This window comes from Hippocampus bargibanti, linkage group LG03 (assembly GCF_051943395.1).
Source record: "Hippocampus bargibanti isolate YZ-2025 linkage group LG03, ASM5194339v1, whole genome shotgun sequence".
Taxonomy (NCBI): domain Eukaryota; kingdom Metazoa; phylum Chordata; class Actinopteri; order Syngnathiformes; family Syngnathidae; genus Hippocampus; species Hippocampus bargibanti.
The window spans coordinates 11,833,884-11,845,999 of record NC_142736.1 but is presented as its reverse complement, the minus strand read 5'-3'; positions in this window follow the sequence as shown (position 1 = coordinate 11,845,999).

Genomic DNA, 12,116 nt, shown 5'->3' with positions numbered 1-12,116 from the left:
TGATTGTTTCTCCCCAATGTTGCCTCAAAATGGCATGAAATAAATTCTTTAATCGATTGCAAACATGTATGCTTTCCTCTTCAGAACTACAGTAAAGTCTCGTTATATCGATATTCTCGGGAGTTAGAAAAAATGTAGATATAACCGTACTGTTGATATATCCGTCCTGCGCCGAACTGCATTAAAGGGGGGGAGGGGTACGTAACCGGGGGAGCTTTGATATGGCATGTCATTTATCATTGGGTTCATGGATTGTGTATCTAACATGCTTTTTGTACAGTAGTGAAGTGAAAAATAAATTTGTGCATAAAATAAAAACGTCTTTTTAATTACTATTTCCTTTCAAAAATGCCACCAATGCAAAATCCTCACGTTCCATTCACACGAAACCACGGAAAAAGCAGTGATCGTTGCAAGCGATAAAGATATCTGAATGCTACACAATTAAATACAGTACATGCATGAAAAACCAAAACTGCAACGTTTACATTACTTACGTTGATGAAGTATGTTTGGTCTGAGAACCGGGTTGCGCCCAAAAGCCGCCATTAGAGGGCATCCAAGCGCCATATAAGAAACGGAGGTGGCCTGTGTGCCTCTTTTTTTTGGGTGAGAGATGTTCCTCCAATGTTGCCTCAAAATGGCACATATAATTCTTTAATCGATTGCAAACATGTATTGTTGTCGCCTATGTTGAAGACGGTAGAAAATGTCGTCTGCTACACACGAGCTGGCGTCTGAAAATGAATATGCCGTCTGGTCACGTAACAAAGTCACGTGACCAAGTCACGTGACCAGGTCGACCAATGGCGCGACCGATACAGCGACCGATACGGCGACCGATACAGATTTCGATAATGGTGGTTCTGTGTAGAAACCCCTAAGCAAATATCGATTCACCTTAAATATCTTTTGTATCGCTATAAACATAGCAAAATGACCGGCGGGAGATAAAAAAGAGCACCGTAGTAACCAGATTATCGTAAAAACCACGAATCGTACTAAACGGAACTAACTACAGTGAGACCTCAACTTACGAACTTAATTGGTTCCCAGACAGAGTGTGTAAGGCGAAAAGTGTGTATCTCAAAAAAAATTCCCATAGGAAACCATTAAAATGGGAATAATCCGTTCCCGGGTTTCCATGAAATATACTTCTCAACTAAATAAGCATTAAAAATACAAAAAAAAAAACAGATCCACACTTTTCGCCTTACACACTCTTTCTGGGAACCAATTAAGTTCATAAATTGAGGTCTCACTGTAGTTGCCTCTTGCTTCCCTGGTTATTGTGTGTCTCTATGTATGTGGCCACCAGGTGGTGCATGCAAAAGCAATTTCCTACGCCAGACCAACAAGAAAACGTCACATACGGTCCATTAAAATGATTCATTAAAAAACAAAAATGTACGGGAAACTGCACGTTACAGGATGCTTTATGGCAAGCCATTTGAGCATCTATTCCATATATTGCCAAAGTTGTTTGCCATCATACGCTTTTTAAAACTACAATATATATGATGCAAAACTGAAAATACAGTAATATATCCCTGTTTTCTGCCAGAGTTAGTTTAATGACATACAGTAGTTGTTGATGTATACTTGTCGTGTTTTTAACAATTTTTGTCTTATTTTAAAAATAGATAATTGTTCCAGACTTGGTCTAGTGAGACATTAAGATGGAAAAAAACCCAGCAGAAAAAGAACAACAAAACACATGATTAATATCCGCACTGAATCATCCTTGTCTGGCTTAAGCAACAAAAAAAGAAGAAAAGAAAGAAAAAAAGAGGAACTAGGGTTGTTGAGAGAGATAGGGGTTGAACACCTTATATGGTATACATTTCTAAATGTGTATTTTAAAGTGGTTGCGACGTGAAAATCCAGTAAACGGGGAACATCATATTCTGTCCATGTTAAGCGCTTTGTTACAGATTTAGCTGTTGTTAAAGCGCGATATAAATCAATATGTATTGTATTGTATTGTATTGTATTGTATTCAAATAAATAGAAATACATTATTGGAACAACAGTCTTTGCTCACTTTGCCTCACCTGTTATTTATTTATTTATTTCTTGGTTAATCCTTTTTTATGTGTTGTCCATATATCATTCACACTTGTATAATAATATCGACCGGCCTTAGCTGAGGGTGGGTGTTGAGGAGCCCAGAAAAAAAATGAGGAATCAGGAATAAGAAGTGAGAGAGCTGGATGTCCCTTAGCACGCATGTCAGGCAACCGCTCCATGTCATTGTGACACAAATAATGGAGAATGAAACCTCTGCTGACGGTATTTTTATGGGCTTTCTGTGGGTGGACCCCACAGAAATTAAATACAAAATAGACTCCAAAATATTTTAACTTCTTCAAAAATAAATACAGTAAAGTCTCGTTATATCGATATCGGTTATATCGATAGTACTGCTTATTACGATACTATTTCTATGAACGCAAGGAGAAAATTTACATGCCGCAGGATCGGATATATCGATAGTCCGGTTATATCAATATTTTTTCCGACTCCCGAAAATATCGATATAACGAGATTTTACTGTAAATCATATTCGGCATTTCACTTGGCATGATTCAGACTTGATCTTAGTTTTACTCCCTGGTGCTTTCTACTATCTTCGTAACTACTTTATTTCCTGTACATCAGAGGTCCCCAACCCCCGGGCCTCGGACCGGTAGCGGTCCTTGGGTCATTTGGTACTGGACCGCGCAGAAAGAATAAATAATTTACATAATTTCTGTTTTAATTATGATCTGAGTCCGAACTATGTTTTTATTTTGAAAAATGAAAAATTACCAGATTACATCCGTCTATGACTGACTCTTGACGCTTGTCAAAACGCTTGTCTCGAGCTATGTGATACATACCACTAAAAGATGTTACATTCCTCTTCAAAACTGAACTTTTTCTTTAAACATATTGAAACTGATATTATTCCCATTCTCCAAGGTCTAAATTCGCTAAATCTACCAGTTATTGTGATCTTGGACCTTGGCTATGCCTGCCTCAAGAGCCATGTAATTTCATTGTTGACGTTTTTCAAAAATGCTGCAGAATTTGGGATATTATGTCCTTATTTTCATTGTAGCTTTCTAGAGGTTGATGCTATAGCATTTAAAGTGGTACCAAATGAAAGCTAATAAAACTGTCTTGCATATGGTAGTAAACACATGTTAATTTTTGTTTATGTTTTGTTCTTTTGACTTCAAGGCGGCACCACAAGAGTAGCTGCCATTCCAGCAGCTCATGTATTTTGTTGTTCTACTTTCATTCCTTTCATCACTTCAATCAATTAATTTTGATACCACAGCAAGTGATGAGTGACTTTGCAACTAAGATAACAACTGACCCAGAGCAAAGTAGCTCCTTAAATTATGGAGTACCACAGGAAAAAAATTGACAGTTTCAAAAAAGCCACATTAAATAAGTGATAATACATGTATTAGAAACATCCTATCTGACAGTTTCTTATGCAATACGTATATGTGTCAGTGCAGTGCTATCATACTACCAAACTGATTTTTTTTGTAGTGTCCCAGCTGTTTGTGCATTAAAATTAGCTAAAATTTACACAGGTGTTCATGTGTTTTATTGTGCTTACCACCATATTCAAGAAATTTTTATTAGCCTTCATTTGGTACCACTTTCAATGCTATAGCATCAAACTCTGGAAAGCTACAATGGAAATAACGACATAATATCCCAAATTTTGCAGCGTTTTGGAATAACGTCAACAATAAAATTACATGGCTCTTGAGGCAGGGATAGCCAAGGTCCAAGATCACAATAACTGGTGTATTTAGCTAATTTAGACCTTGGAGAATGGGAATAATATCAGTTTCCATATGTTTGAAGAAAAAGGTGAATTTTGAAGAGGTCTATTGTTACATATTTTGTTGTTGCCGCGATGTTACCAGGACTCTGCTAATAAAGTTGTATAAAAATACACAATGGATTCACATTTATTATATTTAAAAGAAAGAACAAACAGTTTCCATGTCTGTCGTATCATTTTATTTTGTTCTATTTATCCACCGGTCCGTGAAAATATTGTCTTACATTGAATCGGTCCGTGGCGCAAAAAAGGTTGGGGAGCACTGCTGTACATGATAGTTGTCCATGTTAAGTGCTTTGTTACAGGTTCAGCTGCCATTAAAGGGTTATATAAATCAATATGTATTGTCTTGTCTTGTATAGTCATGTTACAACTCATTGAACTTGAAATTACAATTACCGGTACTTTCTGTCCGATGGATCATCTCATCTCATCTCATCTCATTTTCCGTACCGCTTATTCCTCATTAGGGTCGCGGGGGTTGCTGGAGCCTATCTCAGCTGTCTTCGGGCACGAGGCGGGGGACACCCTGAATTGGTTGCCAGCCAATCGCAGGGCACACAAAGACATACAACAGTCACTCTCACAGGGTCCGGGGCGAACATGCAAACTCCACACAGGGAGGCCGGACCGGGACGCGAACCGGCGACCTCTGCACTGTGCAGCCGGTGTGCTAACCACTCGACTACCGGGCCGCCCTCCGATGGATCATTTATTGTTAATTTTGACCTGGACAAAATGTACAGTCGCATATCCTTAAACTATCAATTTTAGAAAAAAAGAACTCCTCAAAGTACTTTTAGTCATGTGACCCAAAAACATGAATGTTGAATAAAGTTATTTTAATTTTTTTTTTTCTCTATTTTTGTACCATTGTTATAAAATATAATACATATATCAATATCTTGCAAGTTAATCAGTCGTACCGTCTCATGTTCTCTGTGGACTGATTGCCATTGAAACAACATGTTCTGTAGGAAGTTTGTCACCTTCTTGTTTTAATAAGGAAGAAGAAATAGGAGAAGAAGACTTATGGTACTCAACCTAAATTGGCAGAATTAAGGAAGTTTTTAGTTCCCCTGCTAATTCAGAGATATATAGAAAGCTGCATTTTTCAACCACCTTTGGCAATTTGTTTCCAGTCGTTAGAGAAGTGACATTTGTGGGAATATATCTGCTGTCCACTAGATGATTTACACAGCAAACTGGTAAGACCAAATAACTTTTGCACTTTGAGAGACTGTGGGCGTTACCTTGGAGGGGCACTCTGATCTTTTAGTATTACTTTGTCTATTCCAGCCCCAAATACCGTAGTATGTTTACATGTCTCTTTTGTGGTGTTTAATCTGCAACTAAATTTCATGAAAACAGTTTCGCATTTTCCCCCCGAGATAGTTTTTGTTGTTCTTGTTTCATTTCCATAATACCTTACTTGAAATGACTATTAACATCTAATTTCAGATAATGTGAGTGGCAACGTTAGGTAGATAAAATTTTAAAAAGCCAAGCAATTAGTACACAAGGTTGCCTCAGAAGTGTTAAGTCATTCTAAATCAATCTAAATCTTACTTGATCCTCCAGCCACCACAGTTTGATTCCAAAATGTCACTGCATTAAGATAGTGTCACAATGACCTATTTTCAAGTGAGTCTAACCACATGTTTGATGTTGGTAAATAATAATAATAATAATAATAATAATAATAATAATAATAATAATAATAATAATAATAATAATAATAATAATTGTACGTATTTATAAGCAACTTTTAAAACTCTCAAGGACGCAAACAAACAAGGGCAGTAAAACCATACATCAAATTATAAAAAAATAAAAGAGGTAGACAAGTACAAGCACTGTAAAAACTTTTAAAATGTTCTTGAAAAATCTAATGATAATGTAAAGGTAACTTGGGTTATTACTTGCATTCAATATTTATTTATTTATTTATTTATTTATTTAAAAACAGCTTTTCTTAAGAATAAATGTTGAGCGAGGGTGATTACGAAATATGTGCACCACCACAGGATTTTCAAGAGTTTGGACATCAACCAGCTCTCAGTCTGGCTAAACTGATGTTCTGCTGAGGAGGAGCGCAAGACTTCCTGTTGCATTGCTGCCTGTATCCTGTTTTCCACAGTCAGTGGTCACGCGTGTCGTGTCATTCCGCTATGCAAACCTGTTTGGGCACAATCTCGTGATCCTGTGCTGCGAGGCCTCTGAAACTTCAACACGGGGAGAATCTGAAATGTCCGTGATTAAAAACTGTCAATGTCAGCTGCAGGTTTTGCAATCAGTTGACCATTGCAAAGTGACAATTTTCAGAGCCAGTACCGCCTAACTGGTTGCAAAGAAAATAAAGACAGTTAAGTAACAGAATTGAAATGTTTGTATTACAAATATTTGTGCTTGTGAAACGTTTTTTTTTTTGACAAGCAGTTTAAATGCTGTGTCAACTACTCATCACTAACTTAGAACAGATTTGTGATTTGCTGTAGCCGACGGCTTCGCTACAATACAATATCAAAATGCAATTCTAATATAGGTTGGACATTAATCATGAATATAACAGAATGTAATGATTTGTAAATTATATTCAAACAATATTTAATTGTGTAAGACACAACAAAGGCAGGATATTTGATGATGTGTTGTGTTTTATTATTCTGTTGGGTTATAAAGACTTCATGATGGCGCCGTGAGAGTGGCTGCCTTTACAGCAGCCCCAATATCTTTTGTTCTTCTGCTATCTTGGTTGGTAGTGTTAAAGTGCTCTATAGCTGCAGTTGAGTTTCTTCCTTTCATAACTTTGCTACTGTAAATTGGGAATTTCTCTATTGTTCTGATTCTTAATGTCCAAGCTGAAAAAAATGTTTTTGTTTGTAACAAGCAAACATCTCATCTCATTTTCCGTACCGCTTATTCCTCATTAGGGTCGCGGGGGTGGCTGGAGCCTATCCCAGCTGTCTTCGGGCACGAGGCGGGGGACACCCTGAATTGGTTGCCAGCCAATTGCAGGGCACACAAAGACATACAACACTCACTCTCACACTCACACCTAGGGACAATTTGGAGTGGTCAATCTGCCTGCCATGCATGTTTTTGGAGTGTAGGAGGAAACCAGAGGACCCGGAGAAAACCCACGCAGGTCCGGGGAGAACATGCAAACTCCACACAGGGAGGCCGGACCGGGACGCGAACCGACGACCTCTGCACTGTGAAGCCGGTGTGCTAACCACTCGACTACTGGGCCGCTCCAAGCAAACATTAACTACCTAATTTGATGCAACATGGTCGAACGATCACATGCAGTAGAATAAGGACCCAGGAGCAGACATGACACGGAGGTTGAAAAGTAAAAGTAATCACCGATGAAAATCAAAATTAACTAAAGAGCAGCAGGGCTGGATGTAGAAGACATGAAAGAAAGCTGGCACTGGCAAAAAGCTCAACGTACAGACAACGTACAGAGTCACAGAGTAATGCAAGTTCATATACCGTGAAACATCAAATCCTATATAACAGAATAATGATACAAAGCATAAGAGAGCCATGGCTTGCACCGACTGGCCATACAAATATGGTAGCGCATTGCTTTGTTTAGGGTGGCCCAGAGCGCGAATGGTTTGCGGGTCAATCTCACAGTTCAGAAGTATCGGGGTCAAGTCCAGTTCTGGCCTTCCTGTATGGAGTTTGTATATTGACCCTGTAACTGTGTGGATTTCCTCCCACATTCCAAAAACATGCATGGAGTCTGATTGAACCCTTTGAATTGTCCCCACGTGTGAGTGTGAGCTCTGATGACTGTTTGTCTCTGTGTGTCCTGCGTTTGACTGGCGAGCCTCACCTCACCTACCGCATGAAGATGACTGGGATAGGATTAAGACACAACCCTTGTGTGAATGAGGCGGATTAGAAAATGGATAGATGAATGGACCACTAAAGGGTACCATTTTTCATGAATTTCCCTTTCAATCCGAAAGTGGAAATTACTGATAGTTGCAATTTAATATGAACATGCAGATGATTGTTGTGTTTATATTTTTCAAATTCATGGTCATTGCAATCACAATTCACATTTCAACACTGCACCATTCAACCACAGTTTTTCACTTATTTTTAATGTGAACGCCCAATTCTATACATGAAAGTTATCACTTTAACACACACATCCCGTTTAAATGGCGAAAAGTATTCTCAAGCTGAAAATAAATTATTTTGCATTCAATTTACTCTGTAAGTGCAATGCTTTTTATTCACAAGCAGAGCCGCCTTAATATATTGACCAACAGTGATAGGTTGCCCTTTTTTCTCAATGTAACATACTGCAGCCTGCTGTTGCATCACTGACTTCTTCTTGACCTGGTCTATCAGTCTTGGTGCATAGTGGAGACCAAATGTAAAAACACCACAAAAACTCTGTGGCAACAATAGCGCCTTGCTTGGGTTGAAAAACCATGATCAAAACTAATCCAACGCAATCTATACAGTAGTAATATGCCATGTCACATTCATGTAGAAAATAATCCCACAAGTTGCTACAGGCAATAATTGATGAAAAGGTTTCTTCAGCCGTCATCTGTACTTTTTTTGAAGGTGTCGGACGTTTCGCTTCTTATCCAAGATGCTTCTTCAGCGAACTAAAGTCTTACTGGTAGTATCAGCCCTATATACAGTAAAGTCTCGTTATATCGATATCGGATATATCGATAGTCCCGGTTATATCGATACTATTTCTATGCACGCATGGAGAAAATTACATGCAGACAGGGTCGGATATATCGATAGTCCCGGTTATATCGATATTTTTTCGGACTCCCTTGAATATCGATATAACGAGACTTTACTGTATGTGCAGGAATTTTGTGTTGCCAAAGTATTTCTGCAATGTAAAAAAATTACAAAGAGTACTTTGGCAACACAAAATTCCTACTTATTTCAAACCGATAAACACTTTAAGGCAAAAAATAGTGCATCCAAAAGATAGGCTGCCAAATGAAAAACAAAGTAATGTAGTTTATTCAATACATTGTAAGAGTGAAAACATTGGGGAGACTCAACAAATTCTCAAAAAAAGACTTTATCAACATCGCAGGGATAATAGCAGTTTTTTTGACGATACTAGTGCAGCGTGTTCTACCGGAAACAAATTTCTTGTGTGTTCTACATACTTGGCAATAAAGATGATTATGATTCTGATTCTGATTCTGATAATACTAGTGGGCCTCAATCGGCAGTACATATGCACCTAAACGCTAGCAACCACTCATTTGATGACAATGAGGTTAAAATCTTAGCGAAAGAACATAGATTGTTTGAAAGGGGAGTAAAAGAAGCAATTTTCATAAAAAAGCTAAATCCTTCATTAAACCAGTTTGGTGGGGTGAGGTTCAATTTGGATCGTTCGTACAATAGCCTGCTTAGGCAAAACAGGTTAGGCAACATTAGTAATGCTGATGAGGGAGGGGGTGGGGTAATCAGGCCAGTCGTTAGTCAGGAATGTAGGAACAATCAGTGGGGCCGCAGGGAGTGGTCCTCTGCTCCCCTCAAACTGAGAGTAGGGACCTATCATAGCAGTGTCCGGCGCCGCTATGTCTGGACATTAGGGATATATATATAGGGCTGATACTACCAGTAAGACTTTAGTTCGCTGAAGAAGCATCTTGGATAAGAAGCGAAACATCCGACACCTTCAAAAAAAAGTACAGATGACAGCTGAAGAAACCTTTTCATCGATGGACCACTCCTGTATGACTGAGAGCTTACACAGACAGGCAATAATTCACGAATAAAAATAACAGATTAACACATTCCGAACATACAAAAACATACACACAAAGACAAAGACCATGTACAGTCCATGGATTGATAGATGGACGTTGTTGCTATAAATGTCATTTTGTGACTGATCAAATGTAATGACTAGAGTCTGCATAGGACATACGAAGCTGTGATAACATTAAGACCCCCAAAACTGCCCCCCACCCCCGAAACCCACAAGGGTAGCACAAGGCAATGTAACTGCTTGAATGTTGCAACAATCTACTTTATCTTGTCACGGTGGCTCGAAAACGGAGAAGTACATCTTTTAGAGAACAAACAAGAAAATCATGCTTGGTCACAGCCACTGCTACCGAGTTACAATTCTTTCAGTGTAACATTAATTATATTCGAAAAAAAATTGTCATCCATAATGGAACAATGTCATAGCTCTATTTCATGTTGGAGTTAAGGTCAAGTAAGAAGTCGAAATGTCAACAACCATGGATGATAAACACAAGGTACTGTATTGAGCGTATCGCAGCCTTGTGGTGAACATCTTTACAGGAGCTCTTTTTTTCTGTTTCTTCTTTTTCCTTTTCTTTTTCTTTCAAAACTTTGCTGCTGTGAATTGGGAAGTTTCTCAAATTTGGGACATATAAAGGTTATGTCATCATCATCATCATCATCATCATCATCATCATCATCAAAAAGAAGTCCAACATGGTGCCCGAGTAGGCCGCTGTCAGCAAGTGCTCTCACAAGCCTTGTTTTTGTTATTGTTTTTGTCTTGGTTTTGTGTGTTCTTTTGTCACGTTGAGTTGTTTGCGTTGTGTGGAACGGATACAGATTGTTTTTCAGTATTTTTGGCCACGGCATTCATCAAGGAGGAGACGCCGCTGAGCGGTTTCACCTTTTCGGCAGCATGAATATGCCAACACCGTTTTTAGATTGGGAGGAATGTCGATGCCATTTGACTGTCATCGCTGGACAGCTCTGGGGCGATTGTGCTTTTTTTGCGCCGGTCTTGGGCAGCATTTTTACAGCCCACTATATGACTGTTGGACAGTCTGCAGCTGGATGGAGGCATGGCTTGAGGAGCCCGCAATGAGAAGAAAGGAGCGTCAGCGCAGAGCACCGATGCGAATGTGGAACTGTCGCGGCTAGGAATTGAAGCGGATTTGCGTGGGACAGGAGATGTGAGACAATTCTTTTCATTAATGGGTGTTACAGCTTCATGTTTGCTTTCAACATTTAGCTTGTAGCAGACTTGCACATTTCACCACGACATCCCTGATCCACTGGTGAAAAGGATGCTTTGATCTTCTTTCATCTACAACTGCTTCATACAACAAAGAAGATGCAGAAAGTGCTGACGATTTAATGACTTTGTCTTTGCGTTGTCCTATTGTCTTGTTTTTTTTTTTGTTCTTTTAACTTCAAGATGGCGCCGTGAGAGTGGCTGCCTTTCCAGCAGCTCCTGTATTTTGTTTTTCTACTTTTTTCTTTCCTTTCCTCTTCCTTTCATCATTTTGCTGTGAAATGTAAATTCCTCCACTGCAAGACGAATAAAGGCAAATCCAATCCAATTTCATCATCTCATTAAAATAAAGGATCCACTCTGTAGACCCCTGATATAGACGTGGATCAAGACCTTGTTCACAATTACATTACTGGAAAATGGTCATCTTGTGGATTATGTTTTCTTTAAACAGCAAAACAAGAAAACATTAGCCACAATTGTTTGTGTGTACGAACAACAAAAAAGAATGACTTTGTTTTCACTTTTGTTCATCTTATTTTCGTTTTGTATGTTTGTATTTCATATTCAATTGTCGTGTTGTTTTCCCGAATGTAAATTAGTTTAAGACTTGGGGGCAAAAAAATGTTTTTGAGGAGGGAATCTCATTTGCGTGTTGTTGTTGCTAAAAAGAGAACTTTGCCAAACCTTTGATAGATGTCCATCAATCCATTTTCCGTGCCGCTTATTGTCTAATCTAATTGTTTTTCCTTCTTCCTTTTTGCAGTCGAGAAAAAGACCAAAGACATCCGACTCTTAGAGTATTAAACTCAGAACCACCCAAAAACTGTGATATTTACATGGATTATGTTTAAGACACTCAGAATCAAATGCGAAAGAAAAGTTTCCAGTTCCTCATTTTGCTTTTTTTTGCTTCCGTTGTTGTGCATTGTTTCCTGTACAGTTCACATTAAAGCTGTGTTTAAGATGCTGTTATGGATTAAATCTTATTAAATTACAATGAAATGAGTGTGTTTGTATGCGTGTTCCAACATTGCACCATTTGGTGTTTTCTGCTTTTCAGTTACATCATTCTCATCAGAATACATGTTCAAAACATGCTGTATACTAATATAGGTGTATAAACAGACCTTGTAAATCAAGCTCTATGAATGAAAAAATGTCAAGAATGATTTTTTACACTACTCTTGATATCACACTAAAAATTCAACCTGTATTCTTTATAAGATTTTACCAAATCTATAA